This window comes from Brienomyrus brachyistius, chromosome 17 (assembly GCF_023856365.1).
Source record: "Brienomyrus brachyistius isolate T26 chromosome 17, BBRACH_0.4, whole genome shotgun sequence".
Classification (NCBI taxonomy): domain Eukaryota; kingdom Metazoa; phylum Chordata; class Actinopteri; order Osteoglossiformes; family Mormyridae; genus Brienomyrus; species Brienomyrus brachyistius.
Genome location: NC_064549.1, coordinates 19368462 through 19385627, shown reverse-complemented (window position 1 = coordinate 19385627; position 17166 = coordinate 19368462). Strand labels below are relative to the sequence as shown.

Genomic DNA, 17166 nt, shown 5'->3' with positions numbered 1-17166 from the left:
ATTTGAGCTCTCCACACTGCCACGAAGTGGAAGTTCATTTACTGCTAGGAACTGAACTACTTCTCCAATTGTTTTTATATAATATCTATTTTTTTCCATTTGTGTTGGCCCTAATAAATTACCAATAGTTTCCCCTGTGGCCTCTCTTTGGGACATTTCAGACCATGCTTTTGCATTTTTTATGTGGCATTGACTTGATGCATGCTTTGTGAGTCCCTTGTTCTTTTCCAATGCCGTTTTCCAATTATTAAATCCTTGTTTTGTAAAAACCAAATCCCAGTCATTGTTCCCGCCAAATTTACGACATGGGAAACAAAAGCACGCATCAAGCTTTGCTGAATATTCGAGCCATGGTCTCCCGCGATACCAGCCTGGGCAGAATGAGCGTGCATTTTTACCAAAATTACGCTTGGGGAAAACAAGAGCTATGGGTTGTGACGGTGCTATGGTGTTCAAGCCTATGTCTACATCATCCGCAGCGGCCACTGGACTGCGAACGGTGGGGGCAGCGGGGGCTGTGGTGCTTGTGCAGCTAGAAAAACTTGTACTGGTACTGGACCGGGCACAATGGTTTGTGGCGAGTCCACAAGCAGTACTACCCGATGAGCCGGGACCGGGTAATGATTCTGTCTCCACTGCTGCTAAATCCGTAGCACTGCTGCTGGCAGCTCCGCTGCTACTGCTAGGTTTAGCTTTAGCAACCAGAAATCTGTGCATTGTCGACTCGTTACTTGATTCACTTCAACAAATTGTAAATGAGTGAGGAGAAAGAGAGAGAAGATAGAGAAGAAGAACAGTGTCACGGGTGATCGGCAGCGATCGCGGGCAGAGCGGCGATCGTGCGGGCAAGCGGGTAAAAAGCAGGCAGACAGCCGGGAATCAGGGCAAACGAGGGGTTTAATTAAGGAGACGAGGGCACGAACATCGACTGACATCAATGACGGACAAAGGACTCGGGTAAGACACGGACTTAAATACACAGGACTGATTGAAAATAAGCAGACACAGCTGGGTACAATCCGGGAAACACACGTGGGTAAGCAGGGGGCGTGGCACACAGGAGGAGCCGACGAGCAGGGCATGACAGAACCCCCCCCCCAAAGGCGCGCTTCACCGGGCGCGCCAGGGAGGAGGCGACAGACGGGACACGGGAACCGGGACCTGGAGCAAAAAAAACAGAACCATCAACGAGAGACGGGAAACAGGACCGAGGCACAAAACATGGCAAGCGACAAGACAAAAGACAAAACCTGACAGAGGGTCGGGAAGGCAGACAGGCAAACCAGGAAAGGGGACACAGCGGGAACAGGAGGAACAAAAGGACCAGGAGTGAACGAAGGGAACAGAGAAGGACAAGGAGCAGAGACGGGAGGAACAAAGCGAGGGGGAGCAGAGACAGGCGGGACCAAAAAAGGGGAAGCAAACGAAGGAGGGATCAGGGCAGGAGAGAAGGGAGAGAAGGCGGGGGAACAAAGGGGAGCCCGTGGGAGCCCCAGCGGGCGACGGGCGGCAGCCGGAGGGGCCGCAGACGGCCGGGAGGCCGGAGCCGGAGGGGACCGAGAAGGGGCTGAGGAGACAGGGCGAGGGACCCGCGGAGGGGCCAGGGAGGGAGCAGGAGGGAGCACCAGGGAAGGGGACGAGGGAGCAGGAGGGGCCCACGGCGAAGGCCCGGAGGAGGGCCGGAGGTAGGGGCCCCGCAGGCAACCGAGGAGCCGCCGTCGGGGAACCCCCAGGCGATCGACCAGGACCCAGAGAGGGGAGCGAGGCAGGGCGACGAGGCACCGGAGGGGGACCCGCAGGCGACAGCCGACCCGGAGGGCCAGGACCCGCAGGCGCCAACCGAGCCAGAGCGCAGGCGAGGGAGGGCGAGCCAGGGGGCAGGGCGGGCGGGACCCCAGCCCTGCGTCTGTGTCCCCTTCCCCTGCGGGACACAGACAGGCCGACCCTAGGTCGGGGCCGACGCTGCCGGGGCGAGGGACCAGGGGTCACAGGAGCGGGGCCAGGGACAGGAGCGGGGCCAGGGACTGGAGTTGCTGCAGGCGGAGGGGGCGCCTCTGGAGCTGCTGCAGGCGGAGGGGGCGCCTCTGGAGCTGCTGCAGGCGGAGGGGGCGCCTCTGGAGCTGCTGCAGGGCGGTCAGGGACAGGAACACGGTCAGGAACAGGAGCTGGCTGCAGTGGGGGCGCCTGCCCGGGAGCTGCAGCAGGTGGCTGCAGTGGGGGCGCCTGCCCGGGAGCTGCAGCAGGCGGCTGCAGAGGGGGCGCCTCTGCAGGAACTGGAGCACGGTCAGGAACTGGAGCGCGGTCAGGAACAGGAGGTGGCTGCAGTGGGGGCGCCGGCCCGGGAGCTGCAGCAGGCGGCTGCAGAGGGGGCGCCTCTGCAGGAACAGGAGCGCGGTCAGGAACAGGAGCGCGGTCAGGAACAGGAGCTGGCTGCAGAGGGGGCGCCTGCCCGGGAGCTGCAGCAGGCGGCTGCAGAGGGGGCGCCTGCCCGGGAGCTGCAGCAGGCGGCTGCAGAGGGGGCGCCTGCCCGGGAGCTGCAGCAGGCGGCTGCAGAGGGGGCGCCGGCCCGGGAGCTGCAGGTTGCTGCAGTGGGGGCGCCGGCCCGGGAGCTGCAGGTTGCTGCAGTGGGGGCGCCTGCCCGGGAGCTGCAGGTTGCTGCAGTGGGGGCGCCTGCCCGGGAGCGGGGTCCGCCGGCAATGGCGGCTGCACGGGAGCGGGGTCCGCCGGAAATGGCGGCTGCACGGGAGCGGGGTCCGCCGGAAATGGCGGCTGCACGGGAGCGGGGTCCGCCGGCAATGGCGGCTGCACGGGAGCGGGGTCCGCCGGCAATGGCGGCTGCACGGGAGCGGGGTCCGCAGGCAGCGGCGGCCGCACGGGATAGGGATCCGCAGGCAGCGGCGGCTGCGTCGGCGGCAAGAGCAAAGGGAGCTCCTCAGGCTCGGCTATGGCCTCTAGTCGCGGAGGCGACTTAGCAGCGCTGAGGGCCTCCGTGTCGTCCTCCAGCTCACCAGCTGGGAAGGAGGCGGGGACGAGAGTGCACGCCCCTAGGACGATCGTCCGGGCGACCGTCCGCTTCTTCCTCCTTCTCCGCGTCACCGTCGGGGGGGTAGGCTGCGCACTGTCCGAGAAAGCGGACCGCGGGAGGATGGTCCCCGGTTCTCGTAGCGCAACCCACCGCTCTTTACGGAGCTCGGCCACCCGCTGGAAGTTATCGCGCACCTCCTCCGCGAGGTGCGCGTCCTTTTCCAGGGACAGCCGGTCCAGGATGTCCCAGCTCCGGCTGATGAGATCCCAGGCCGGGAGATCTTCCCGGATGCCGGGCTGGGCGATCCAAAATAGCAGCTGATCGACGTAACCGCGGTAGTCTTCCACAGTCACGGAAGCTGCTTCTCTTTGGTCTGTCATTCTGTCACGGGTGATCGGCAGCGATCGCGGGCAGAGCGGCGATCGTGCGGGCAAGCGGGTAAAAAGCAGGCAGACAGCCGGGAATCAGGGCAAACGAGGGGTTTAATTAAGGAGACGAGGGCACGAACATCGACTGACATCAATGACGGACAAAGGACTCGGGTAAGACACGGACTTAAATACACAGGACTGATTGAAAATAAGCAGACACAGCTGGGTACAATCCGGGAAACACACGTGGGTAAGCAGGGGGCGTGGCACACAGGAGGAGCCGACGAGCAGGGCATGACAAACAGAGTTATAGTAATTAAATAATTCCGGTGAGAGACCGCGAAAGAAAAGATTTAGAACGATGTCTTTTTTTTTGAGTTTTGAGCTCTGTCGTGCCGTGACTGTGAGCAAGTGAGACGAGCAAGTGAGACGAGCAAGTGAGACGAGCAAGCAAATGAAGTGAGTAGCCACTCCCTCCCTACTTCTACCAATCAGTAGCTAGTTTGAAAGCGAGCAGAGAGCGCTCTGACCCTTTTACTTAAAGTTTTTATGAAATTCGGAATTTTGCATGCCTTCACGTTTGGGGGGGCAGTCACAGCATTTAGGGGGGCATTGCCCCACCTTGCCCATGCCTATGTCCGGGCCCGTTTGCGTTATTTCCGATTAGTTCAGTGTATTTAAGTCCACGTCAGAGTACGTTTCCCTAGTCCTGTCATTAACGTTACGTGTGTTTTGGAGTATGTTACCCTGTGAATAAATCCTTTTGTTTGTATCCACGGCTTCCTTCGCCTGCACCCTGTGTCAGACGTTGGAGGATCGGGCAAGCGGGTCATGACATAGTGTAACAGGGCAGAAGTCATTCATAGCAACTGAGTTGGTTTTTTGGGGACTCCTCCTGGACCATTCTTTCTGAGTACACTGAAAAAATAGTTGTTGAATCAACTTTAAAAAAATCACAGAAAGTATTTCCACGTGATTTTATAGATTTTTCTCAGTATTAAGTAATTTTGTTGTTCCAACTTACAGTTTTTGACGATTGCTTACGCACGATTTTCAAAACAGGGCCCGTGTTTTCAAAACAGTACACACAATTAGCACAACCACACACCCAATTAGCAAAACACTACAGATCCTTTGCATAATGAAATACTCTTGTAAAAACTATATACTTATGTTTAAAAACCACACTTTTGTACCATAAGAAACACATGTTTCACATTTACCATACTCTGTTTGCACGAGTTACACTCTGCTGTGATAAACCTAAAACACTTTTAGCACTTCTACTTCCCTATGATTAGAGTAGGCTACCATCAACAAAGTACAAATGTAAAGTAAATCCACCAAACACTACACAAGACCAATGTTGCACACTGAAGAAACTCATTTATTTCTCAACATGCCCCAAAATGTTGACATGGAGATTCATAGAACTGTAACAACATGTCACTTTACGTACTGTACTGTCAGTTTACTGTAACAAAGAAAAACACTAGACATTGTCTCTTCGCCTAGCTGGATCTGGCCAGAGAATTTCATCAACATCGCAGGCAATGTTGTCATTAGCTAGACACCTTGGGAAGAAACGTCTTGAATGACGAATCCATCCTTGTATTGCTGCTACCTCCATCTGGTCACAGACCTCCTCCATGGCTTGGAGGAGGGGTACCTCAGCCTGGAGACGGTGATCATATACCTTCCACCGCCATGCCGAGAAAAACTCTTCTATAGGGTTGAGGAATGGAGAGTATGGTGGAAGATATAGGACGGTGAAATGTGGATGTTGCTGAAACCAGTTCTGAACCAGAGCAGAGCAGTGGAAAGACACATTGTCCCAGACAACAATGTATTGCATATGATCGATTTGATTTGCTGCTGTTATGTTGTGCAACTGATCCAAGAATGTAAGTATGAGTGCTGTGTTGTAAGGGCCCATATGGGCATGGCGGTGGAGGACCCCATTCTGTGTAATGGCTGCACAGAGTGTTATATTTCCCCCACGTTGCCCTGGGACATTGACTATAGCCCTGTGGCCAATGACGTTTCTTACCCTCCTTCGTGTTCTCGTCAGGTTGAACCCAGCCTCATCTACGTAAATGAACTCATGCTGGATCTCCTCTCCATCCATTCGTAGAACTACCTGAAGAACAGTGTCAGGCAAAATTGTGTAGTTCAGTGTCGATGTAGTATACATATTACAGTACAGTAAAAGATGAGACAGTATGCAAGATCACACTGCTAAAGTGAATACATACCTCTGCATAATCATGCCGCAGTTGTTTCACCCTTTCGGAATTGCGCTCGAAAGGCACTCGATAAATTTGCTTCAATTGAATATGGTTTTTTTTTTTAGGATGCGTGCCAGTGTTGATATTGAGACCTGATGGATATCGTTGAAACTGGCATGGTTATTGACAATGTTAGCTTGGAGCTGTTTGAGTGTTATAGCATTGTTGGCCAAAACCATGTTTACTATCTCCCTCTCTTGCTGTTCTGTGAACATAGGAGGCCTTCCCCCTTGTCGTTCCTGACCCTCAATCCTATGTAGAAAAAAACAGTAAACAATGGTACAGTATATTCACAGGACAAGGTAACAGAAGTGCTGATACTGCATAGAATATAGTACTGTAAAGCAGTTACTGAAACCGTGCAGATGTTCTTGATATGGTGATATTTGTACAATACCTATTTTCCAGCCGAAATGTTCTTATCACACTTGCCACTGTGTATCGGCTTAGATTTGGCTGTACTCGCAGTCCAGCCTCCCTCAGCGTCAGGCCGTGGTTGACAACGTGGTCAACCAGTGTTGCGCGGATCTCATTTGTCAGATTCGGTCCTCTTTGAGCACCTTCTTGTCTTCGTCTTCCTCTTCTTCTACCTCCAGCATGGCCTCCATCTCTTCCTCTTCCTCTGTTGATTCCTCGTCCTCCCCTTCCTCCTCCTCCTTCCATTTTGCTTGAAGACCGATGAACTCACCTGCTGCTTTTTATAGTGCTTACACACCTGATTGGTGTGTCTACAATTAAGCAAACAAGTGTTTGCACACCTGATGACTGTGTTGAACCAATTAGTTGGATGGTGCGGTAATTTGACAGTCAGTGCTTTGGTATTGCAAGGAAGTGACTTCATGATAGATTTTTGTGTGTGATGTATGTTAAGTGTGTTTAGTGTTTTGCAAATCACTGTGTGTAGAGTTTTGCAACAAGTGTGAGGTTGACAATGTGCTTATAGTTGTGCAAATATGGGCTGCTGTTTTGCTTGTTGAGTGTGCAGTTTTGCTAATAGTGTACTACTTTTAATTTCCGTGTGTAAGCAATCGTCAAAAACTGTAAATATGTTAATTTGGTGCAGACTGATTTACTAGGGTAAGTTATTCATAATTTACAAAAAATATCATTTACTGGTAACTGGAATAAATAGAGCTGGTATGCTGGATCATAGTTTAATTGTACAGCCTGCTGGATGTCAGGAGTATAAAAGATACCACACAACAAACATGTTGTAACAACCTTTAGTTCCAAGCTTGCCAGTAAAACAGGACATTAGTTACCTTTTCAGAATGATTCAGTGTAAACCTTACAATTTCCTGAGAAATACAGTAATAAAGCACATTTAAGTTGTGCTTAAGAATGCAACTTTGTAAAATACAAAGCATTTACAAACCTGCTTCCTCTTACACATTAAATATTCAACAAAAACCTTAGTTTACTAATAAATATATACTGAAGAACAGTTAAGTTGTGCCTAAGACTACAGCACTGGAAAAATACAAAACAGGTATAAAACCAGTTTCTTTTTAAACTAGTACACGGTAAACCTTCCAATTTCCTGAAACATAATAAAACACATTCTCATGATAAACGTACTAAAACATTCAACTTTGAAAAATAGGATATTCTTTTCTCATTTTGAAAATGCACAAAATGCACGCTTTTTCAAAGTGTTGAACCTTGTAAAACAAATGTTCAAAAATAGGGAATCAGTCTTTTTTAAAACACAAAGGAAACCTTATAGTTCTGCAAAAAAATTCTTCAGTACAAAATTGTCCACTATGATTTTGAATCAGACCCCATCTTATAAATCAGCAGATTCTATCCATTTACAAATCTCATTTTTGAATGACTTGCATATCCATTTCAATATTTGCAGTAAAACATTTATGCAGCTTAGTGTCACGGGACGCGGTCGAGCGAAGCGGTGATCGTACGGATCGGCAGGCAGGTAGCGGTAGACCAGGCGAAATCAGGGCAAACAGGGGTTTATTTAGGAGATCCGGGGCAAGGAACAGAAGACGCCAACTAACATCAATGACAGACAAGGAAAACTGGGGAGACCAGGACTTAAATGCACAAGACTGATTGAAAGCAAACGGACACAGCTGGGTACGATCCGGGAAACACACGTGGGTAAGCAGGGGGCGTGGTACACAGGAGGAGCGGACGAGCCGGGCATGACACTTAGGATGTTAATAAAATAAAAAGAGAAGAAAAATGTATTTCCAGGGGCATCAAAGTCAATGAAGTTGCCCATGGAAAAGCTTGGTTTTCAAAACTTGTACTTTGGCACTTCTTTCCATCTAATTCCATAAAAATCTTCTGCAGAGCTTCATATGTGTATTTGAGCTCTGAAGGGTAGCTCAGGTTGAAAGCACATATGACACCAAGCAACCAAATGTGAACCTGGAGGCAAGTTGTTCAAAATCAAATATAGTGCGCAAAGCTTATGTTTCCTACGAGAAGTTCTAAGCGGATTACAAACCTCAAAATCATCTATGTATAAACTTAAACAAATTCTCAATTCATTCCATGAAATAAAATTGTTTTCCTGGAAGAAAGCCCCATCCTTAGAATACCTGTATATTTTCGGTTCACTTGTCATCCTACTCTTCTGCTGTGCTAGATTTTTGACTACAATATCCACCACCTCTCTATTTGCAAATACCAGCTGCAAAGATTTTAGTACAGGAACATACTGAAAACTTCGGCTTTCTTTGACATCAAGCATAAACTCAACAGGTTCTACAATATTAAAGCTCGCTTTATAATACTGTCTACGAAGGTAAGCTGTACTTAAAGGACCACCTTTTCCTATCACTTTAAGTAAGGGGTTAGAAATGGAGAGAGCTTTGGCTATTTCTTTGATCTCTGACTTCTCAGATGAAACACTGTGGTTTTGAAATATGTCTTCAACAATGTTGAGACAGTGGCAATGTTGCATAAGTAAACATGTAGTGCAGTTCCTCTAAAACTCATCAAGTGTTGCACCTGGCACATGAGCAATATGCTACAACTTGAGCAATATTGCAGCAAAATTCTGCTCAATTAATTTGGGCATGTTCTGTATTGCATCTATTGCAATGTGCACAAAATAATCACTCTTGGTAGAAAGAACACTACAAGTGCAGAAGTGACAAATGAACGTTGACAGTTCGAGTAGCTTCTGTGAATTTCTTTTAGGGTGGACTCTGCTTAAATGAATGGATAAAGCATTCCATGTTTTAAAAGTACAAGGGCAGCTTAGATATAAACATGGATAGTGTTGATTATGTCTGTGCTGCAATCTAAAATGCTTTAATAGCTCATACCTACAGATGTAGCCACTTGAATTTTCCCATTTCCATGATGGGGCCTTGGCTGGTCCTTGGCTGGTCCATGACAGGTCCTTGCTGGGTCCTCGGTGGGACCTTGACTGTAATGACATCCCCCAGAATGATATAATGAACAAGGGGGCCGGCATGATCCGCCTCTTAACTCTCTGTGCGTAAAGTACTTGCAATTATTTATCCATCCACCAGGGAGAGCAGTTATTATGAAAGCTGAAGTGACTTACCTGAAATCAGGTAAGATACCTGAAATCAGGTATTGTAACTCCACTGCAAAAAATGAAAATCTAAGCAAGTATAATTTTCTTTTATTTAGACAACATTCCAATTTCATTAATAAACTGACTACACTGCAATAAATGGCCTGTGACATTTAAGAAATTGTTTCTGTTGTGAGGTAAAGGTGGTCTAAAACTAGCAATATGTGTTTTTACTCAGTTTATTGATGAAATTACAATTTTCTATTTTACTTCCCCTTTTGGAAATGAGGTGGGCCCAAAATGTGTGCAATACAAGAATTACAGGCCAAAACAAAGTAATAAGACTGATATTGTTGAGCAATGAGGGACAGTGTGGTATATGACAATGATATGGCAGATTTGAAGCTCATCGAGCTTGTTTGGCACATGATGAAAGACTTCATCCACAAGGAGGCCAAACCAGGTACAAAGCAGCAGTGTGTCCAAGCAATAGTTATTTTGGGAAAGGAGAGTGACCCAAGATGTCTGTAACAGACAAATTACAGGCCTAAACAAAGTAATAAGGTTGATTGTGGAGAATAAAGGTGGACAGAGTGGAAAATGAAAAAAAAACATCTGGTTCTGTACTGTTCTTAAATAAAACAAGCACATTCCTTAGTATGTTCTGTCTTTCTGCCTGGTTAACAGTCTGAAAGGCTGCTGATGGCTGCATATTCACAGGGTAGGGGTGGGGGGCAGTCACAATGACGTGTGAATGTGTCATTATGTTCTCTGCTTGGCCACAATGAAAAGAGATATGTTTGCAGGGGATCAAGGTGAGATTATTTTCTTAACCAAAGAATACTGAACCAACGGTCAAGCAGGGTGTATCATGCTGTTTTGCTGACAGTACTGTACATCAGTACATTACAGAAAGAGGATGGAATAATGAAGCAGCACTAGATAGATAGACAGGGTTTTTTTTTTCTCATAGTACCAGACACAAAAAGAGGAACAGAAAAGAAACACAGCATAATAAGTATTTACTGTAACCCTTTGGAGGCCTCTCACCCACTTTCAAAGTAGTCTGACATGCCTTGACATTTTGCAGTTTTTCTGAATTGCTAAAACATATTTCCTAAAATCTCCGCTCCTTTAATCAGAACACTAAGCACAAGCCCTAAAATTCAAGATAAACTCACAAAACCATACACTCATCTTGCAAAATCAATCTTCTCAAAACTATACATTATGTTTTCTCGAAAGCAAACACTGCTTTCAGATCATGCATCAAGCCAGTCGGTTAAATAAACACTACTGAGCAGTCTATAGTATATAGAAGACTATAGTAAAAAAAAGTATGGTCGGTTTTGTATACTGTACAGTTATGACTGATAGCTAATATGTAACGTTTGCCGTATTCAGTACTCCAGAAAAGATATTGTAAAGGACAAAGCCAAAAAGTAAACAAATGAGAGGCATATCACAGTAAAATGTGCAACTGCCAAGCCAGAGTCACGGAAGAATATTCATTCTGCCTCATAACCATGTCTCAGGACTGGAACTAGCGATGCTATCCCTTGTTGGGCGATGCAGGAAGAATCCTCTGTGTGGCCCATTTGTACCTTGACATTGAAATTCAGCTCCTATTCACCTATGGCACGTATTCTATGTACTAGTCACTCTTTGACTTCTTCAAATGTTTAGAAATGTGTGTGAACAGTTTTGAGTCATTGTGTTTAAATGACTACTGTGTGCTGGCTGCGCTTAACTTCTGTGGCCTGTGTTTTCTATTTTGCATCAAAGTTCACCAAAGCGCAAAATGTGTTTTGATGAATGAGAATGTGTTTCGAGTTTTGCAAAAAGGATGACTGAGATCTGCAAGTTGTGTCTAACTAGGTGAACAAGGTTTAAAGTTTCGCTAAACAAGTGACTGATTCAATAAATGACTTTTGGCAGTTGGCAGTTTTTAAAAAGATTTTTAACATTTCAAAAATTTGGAAAAACTGTAAAATATTTCACCTATCTAAAAAACATTTATCCCAAATTGCTATAAATGCTTTTATTCAGCACCAATAATCTGAGATAATTTAGAATGTGATTATTCTATTTTTTTGTTAAAATCTACTTTAAACATACACTTTTCAAAAACCATTTTCAGTGATGCTGAGAAATTGTAAAAAAAAAAAAAAAAACACATTATAAATATTTCTAGCCAAGACTTTTGAGTTCTGAAGCTTATAGACATAGGGACTGGCTACACAAAGGTGAATGAGACATAAAAAAAATTGTATGAGTTGTGATTACTAAAGCCTCTCCTGGAGCCGACACCTTATCGTGGTGGAGGGGTTTGCGTATTCCAATGATCCCAGGAGCTATGTTGCCCGGGGCTTTATGCCCCTGGTAGGGTCACCCAAGGCAACCAGGTCCTGGGTGAGGAACCAGATGAAGTACGGCTCACAAGACCCCTAATGACGGACAACATTTTGAAGTTTCCCTTGTCTGGACGTGGGTCATCAGGGCCCCCCCCTGGAGCCAGGCCTGGGGGTGGGGCTCGATGGCGAGCGCCTGGTGGCCAGGCCTACACCCATGGGGCCTGGTCGGGCACAGCCCGAACAAGGCACGTGGGTTCCCCCTCCAATAGGTTCACCACCTATAGGAGAGGCCATAGGGGTCGGGTGCAATGTGAGTTTGGCAGCGACCTTGGCGTTCCGATCCTCGGCTTCAGAAGCTAGCTCTAGGGACATGGAATGTCACCTCTCTGATGGGGAAGGAGCCTGAGCTGGTGCACGAGGTTGTGAAGTTCCGGCTAGATATAGTCGGTCTCACCTCGATGCACGGCTTGGGCTCTGGAACCAGTCTCCTTGAGGGGGGTTGGACCCTTTTCCACTCTGGAGTTGCCCGCGGGGAGAGGCGCCGAGTGGGGGTGGGCATACTTATTTCCACCTGGCTGGGGGCCTGTACATTGGGGTTTACCACAGTGGACGAGAGGCTAGCCTCCCTTCGCCTTTGGGTGGGGGGACGGGTCCTGACTGTTGTTTGTGCTTATGCGCCAAACAGCAGTTCGGAATACCTACCCTTTTTGGAGTCCTTGGAAGCGCTCCTCCTGGGGACTCTCTTATTCTGCTAGGGTATTTCAATGCTCACGTGGGCAATGACAGTGAGACCTGGAGTGGCGTGATCGGGAGGAACGGCCCCCCTGATCTGAACCCAAGCGGTGCTTTGTTATTGGACTTCTGTGCTCGTCACGGATTGTCCATAATGAACACCATGTTCAAGCATGAAGGTGTCCATATGTGCACTTGGCACCAGGAGTCGGACTTGCGGCCGCATGTCTTGGACACTCGGGTGAAGAGAGGGGTGGAGCTGTCAACTGATCACTACCTGGTGGTGGGTTGGCTCCGCTGGTGGGGGAGGAAGCCGGCAAGGCCTGCCAGGCCCAAGTGTATAGTGAGGGTCTGCTGGGAACATCTGGCAGAATCCCCTGTCAGGAGGAGTTTCAACTCCTACCTCCGGCAGAACTTCTCCCATATCCCGGGGGAGGCGGGGGACATTGAGTCCGAATGGGCCATGTTCCATGCCTCCATTGTGGAGGCGGCTGACCGGAGCTGCGGCCGTAAGGTGGTCGGTGCCTGTCGTGGCGGCAATCCCCGAACCCGCTGGTGTACACCGATGGTGACCGTCAAGCTGAAGAAGGAGTCCTATCGGGTCTTTTTGGCCTGTGGGACTCCGGAGGCAGCTGACAGGTACCAGCGAGCCAAGCGGGATGCGGCTTCAGCGTTTGCTGAGGCAAAAACTTGGGTGTGGGAGGAGTTTGGCGAAGCCATAGAAAACGACTTCCGGACGGCTTCAAGGAGATTCTAGTCCACCATCCGGCGGCTCAGGGCGGGACAGCGGTGCAACATGAACACTGTTTATGGTGGGGATGGTGCACTGCTGACCTCAGCTCGGGACATTTTGGTTCAATGGAAGGAATACTTTGAAGACCTCCTCAATCCCACCGACACGCCTTCCGATATTGAAGTAGAGTGTGGGGACTTGGAGGTGGACTCGCCTATCTCTGGGGCGGAGGTTGCTGAGGTGGTTAAAAAGCTCCTCGGTGGCCGGGCCCCAGGGGTGGATGAGATTCGCCCGGAGTTCCTCAAGGCTCTGGATGTTGCGGGGCTGTCTTGGTTGACACGCATTGCGTGGACATCGGGGGCAGTGCCTCTGGACTGGCAGACCGGGGTGGTGGTCCCCCTCTTTAAGAAAGGGGACCAGAGGTTGTGCTCCAACTATCAGGGGATCACACTCTTCAGCCTCCCTGGTAAGGTCTATTCAGGGGTTCTGGAGAGGAGGGTCCATCGGATTGTCGAACCTTGAATTCAGGAGAAGCAGTGTGGTTTTCGCCCTGGCCGTGGAACAGTGGACCAGCTCTATACTCTCCGCAGGGTTTTGGAGGGTTCATGGGAGTTTGCCCAACCAGTCTACATGTGTTTTGTGGACTTGGAGAAGGCATTTGACCATGTCCCTCGGGGAGTCTTGTGGGAGGTGCTCCGGGAGTATAGTGTGCCGGGCTTCCTTTTAAGAGAAGTTCGGTTCCTGGATGACCTGTGCCAGAGCCTGGTCCACATGGGCGGCAATAAGTCGGACTCGTTTCTGGTGAGGCTTGGACTCCGTCAGGGTTGCCCTTTGTCACCGATTCTGCTAATAGTTTTTATGGACAGAATTGCTAGACGCAGTCTAGGGTGTCCGGTTTGGTGATCTCAGGATTAGGTCTCTGCTTTTTGCAGATGATGTGGTTCTGTTGGCTTCATCAGACCGTGACCTTCGGCTTTCACTGGGACAGTTCGCAGCCAAGTGTAAAGTGGCTGGGATGAGAATCAGCACCTCCAAATCCGAGACAGTGGTCCTCAGCCGGAAAAGGGTAGAATGCTCTCTCCGGGTTGGGGATGGGGTCCTCTCCCAAATGGAGGATTTAAGTATCTCGGGGTCTTGTTCACGAGTGAGGGAACGATGGAGGGAACAAGGCATCTAATTAGGATGCCTTCCAGACGCCTCCCTGGTGAAGTGTTCCGGGCATGTCCCAATGGGTGGAGGCCCCAGGGAAGACCCAGGACACGCTGGAGGGACTATGTCTCTCTGCTGGCCTGGGAACGCCTCGGGATCCCCCCAGAGGACCTGGATGAAGTGGCTGGAGAGAGGGAAGTCTGGGCCTCCCTGCTGAGACTTCTGCCCCCGTGACCCGACCTCAGATTAAGCGGGAGATGATGGATGGATGGATGGATGGTGATTACTAAAGTGTTACAACTTTGAAGTGACTTTGGAGTCACCACACCTTTGCATACTGTCAATGGCCCTTTAGTCAGGAATGTCTGTCACCAATCAGTTTGGAAAGGTATGTGTGAATTTTACAGTTTTTTTCAATTGCTAAGACAGATATTGCAATACTGAAGTTCCTTTCTCAGAACTCTTCATACAGTCATCACAACATTAGCTTATGTGGGCTAAACTGTTAAGCATTTCACTTTGCTTTCATACAAAATGCAATGAATAACTAAACGCTTCAAAAATCATGGATTCTTGTGTCACTCACATTAAATTTTCAGAGGCCATTTTGCACATACCTACATACTGACCTGAAAACTACTAATAAGACAGTCAAAACTGAAATATGTCATTTTGTAAAATTGCTATCAAGACCCTTTCTAAAATAGATTGTACAAATCACATAATATAAACAAATTGACACAAGATCAAACAATGAATGCTGAATGCCAAAATATTTTTCCAGAACAATGCCAAGGATGGATCAGGCATGTGAAGAGCTACTACCCTAGATTCTACTCCGTCTCAACAATTGAAAAAAAACTGTAAGAAAAGACACAATACTTGTGACGATCACTTGGTGGGCAGGAAGGCAGCGAAGCCGTGGAGTCAGGAATGGGGTTTTATTCCAGACAGGAGATAGGGCAGGGTACTGCACATCAAACAACATTAATAACAGAACTAAGGAATACGGACTTGGACACGGACTAAATACACCAGACAAGCAGAAATAACAGGAAACAGCTGGGCACAATTGGGGAAGCACACGTGGATGATCAGGGGGCGTGGCACACACGAGGACTGGATACGCAAGTCATGACAGAAGCCCCCCACCACCCCAAAGGCACGCACTCTGGGTGTGCCCCAAGGGGAGCGACAGACAGGACGAAATCGAGTCTGGAACACAAGAGCAAAAACCATCAACGAGGGACTGGGAACAAGACAGATAAACAAAACAAGCACAAAGGCAGAAGCCAGGACAGGACCTGACACAGAACAGGGAATGCAGACAGGCAGATGAGGAAGGGAGACACAGGGGGAACACCAACGGGAGGAACGAAAGGGCCAGGAATGAACACGGGAGGCACAAAGGGACGGGCAGCAAAGACCGGAGGGACAGATGGACCAGGAGAGAACGTAGGAGACACAGAGGGATGAAGAGCAGAGACAGGAGGGACAAAAGGATGTGAAATAGACAAAGAGGGCCAGACAGGAAAGGTCGGGGGGCAAAGGGGAGCCCGAGGGAGTCACATTGGGCGATGGGTGGCAGCTGGAAGGGCCGCAGGCGACCGGGAGGCTGGAGCAGAAGGGGACCTTGGAGGGGCCGAGGAGACAGGCCGAGGGAGAGGCGAAGGGGACGAGGAGGGAGTCGGAGGGGGCACCAGGAGAGGTGACGAGGAAGCAGGAGGGGACACCGGCGAAGGCAAAGAGGGAGGGGGAGCTGCAGCAAGTGACAGCGCAGCCGCAGCCAGCAAGGGCGATGTCCACTGATGCGCCGGAGTGGGGGAACCCACAGGCGACCGACGAGGCATTGGAGGCGGGATCGAGGCTGGGCGATGAGGCATTGGAGGGGGACCTGCAGGCACCCCCGAGCCCCAGCCAAAGCGAGCAAGGGCGAGCCAAGGGGCAGGGTGGGCGGCACCCTGGCCCTGCACCTGTGTTCTTTCTCCTTTCGGGACACAGTAAGGCGGGGTCGACCTTGTTGGGGTGAGAGCAAAGGAGTCACTAGGGAGGTCCCCGAGGGATGAAGGAATGGTGGTCAGATTGTCCGGACCTCCTTAGGGACTGGGACCAGTGCTGGGGGGAATGGAGTCTCGGGTGGAGGCAGAGGAACCTTGGGTGGAGCAGGGACAGGTGGAGGCAGAGGACCCTTGAGCAGAGCAGGACAGGTGGAGGCGGGGCCGTAGCAGGTGCCTCAGGAATGGGTGAAGCAGGAGGCAGCAGCCCTGGGTGGTGCAGCACGTGGAGGCAGTGCCTCGGGCATTGCTGTAGCAGGGACCGTGGGCGTAGCGGGGACCTCCGGCATGGGTGGAGCTACAGGCGCAGCAGGGAGCTCGGGCGGTGCAAGGAGTGGAGTAGTAGCTGCAGGCGGTGCAGGGAGCGGAGCAATAGCTGGAGGTGGTGTCATGATAGGCGCCTCGGGCGCCACAGGAACCGCTGACTCTGGACCAGCAAGGGGCGCCATGACAGCCGGAGCCTTGCTGGATGGCATGGCAGTGGGCAGGACAGGCAGATCAGGCACGGGCAGGACAGGTAGATCAGGCACAGGCAGGACAGGCAGATCAGGCGGGACATCGGAAAGCATCACTAGAGTTGGTGCCGTGAGAGCGGGCGCTGCCCCTTTAAGAGCCCTGGGGATCCGGGGAATAGCGAACAACAAATTGTCACTCCTGATCAAGTATTAGACACGGATACACTGCATTCCTTACACAGCCACATCCCTGCATGTATATATAAAAAACAACAACTATTATTACACTAAATTTATATACATTCAAATAGTACTCCAAAAGTGTTTTAACTTACCATTACAATTTCTTGGAAAAAAAGCAGCTGAATTTGTACTCCCTCAAAAATACGCAGGAAAAAGAAAAGGAACAAATATATCAGTTTATTCAAAGAGATTTGATATGATAATATGTGATTATTGTTTTTAGAAATACGTACAAAATTCACAATCGG

The 17166-nt window shown here is 49.4% G+C and overlaps 1 protein-coding gene and 1 long non-coding RNA gene across 2 annotated transcripts in view; one reads left to right on the top strand and one right to left on the bottom strand.

Moving 5' to 3' along the window:
• Positions 1-17166, top strand: part of LOC125711320 (claudin-7-like) — a 41609-nt gene that overhangs the window by 16364 nt on the left and 8079 nt on the right. The window lies entirely within an intron of this gene.
• Positions 5010-6263, bottom strand: LOC125711327 (uncharacterized). Its single transcript, XR_007382995.1, has 4 exons — positions 6082-6263; positions 5652-5936; positions 5447-5536; positions 5010-5121 (listed from the first exon to the last, which is right to left on the bottom strand). It is a non-coding gene; the product is annotated as an uncharacterized LOC125711327 (long non-coding RNA).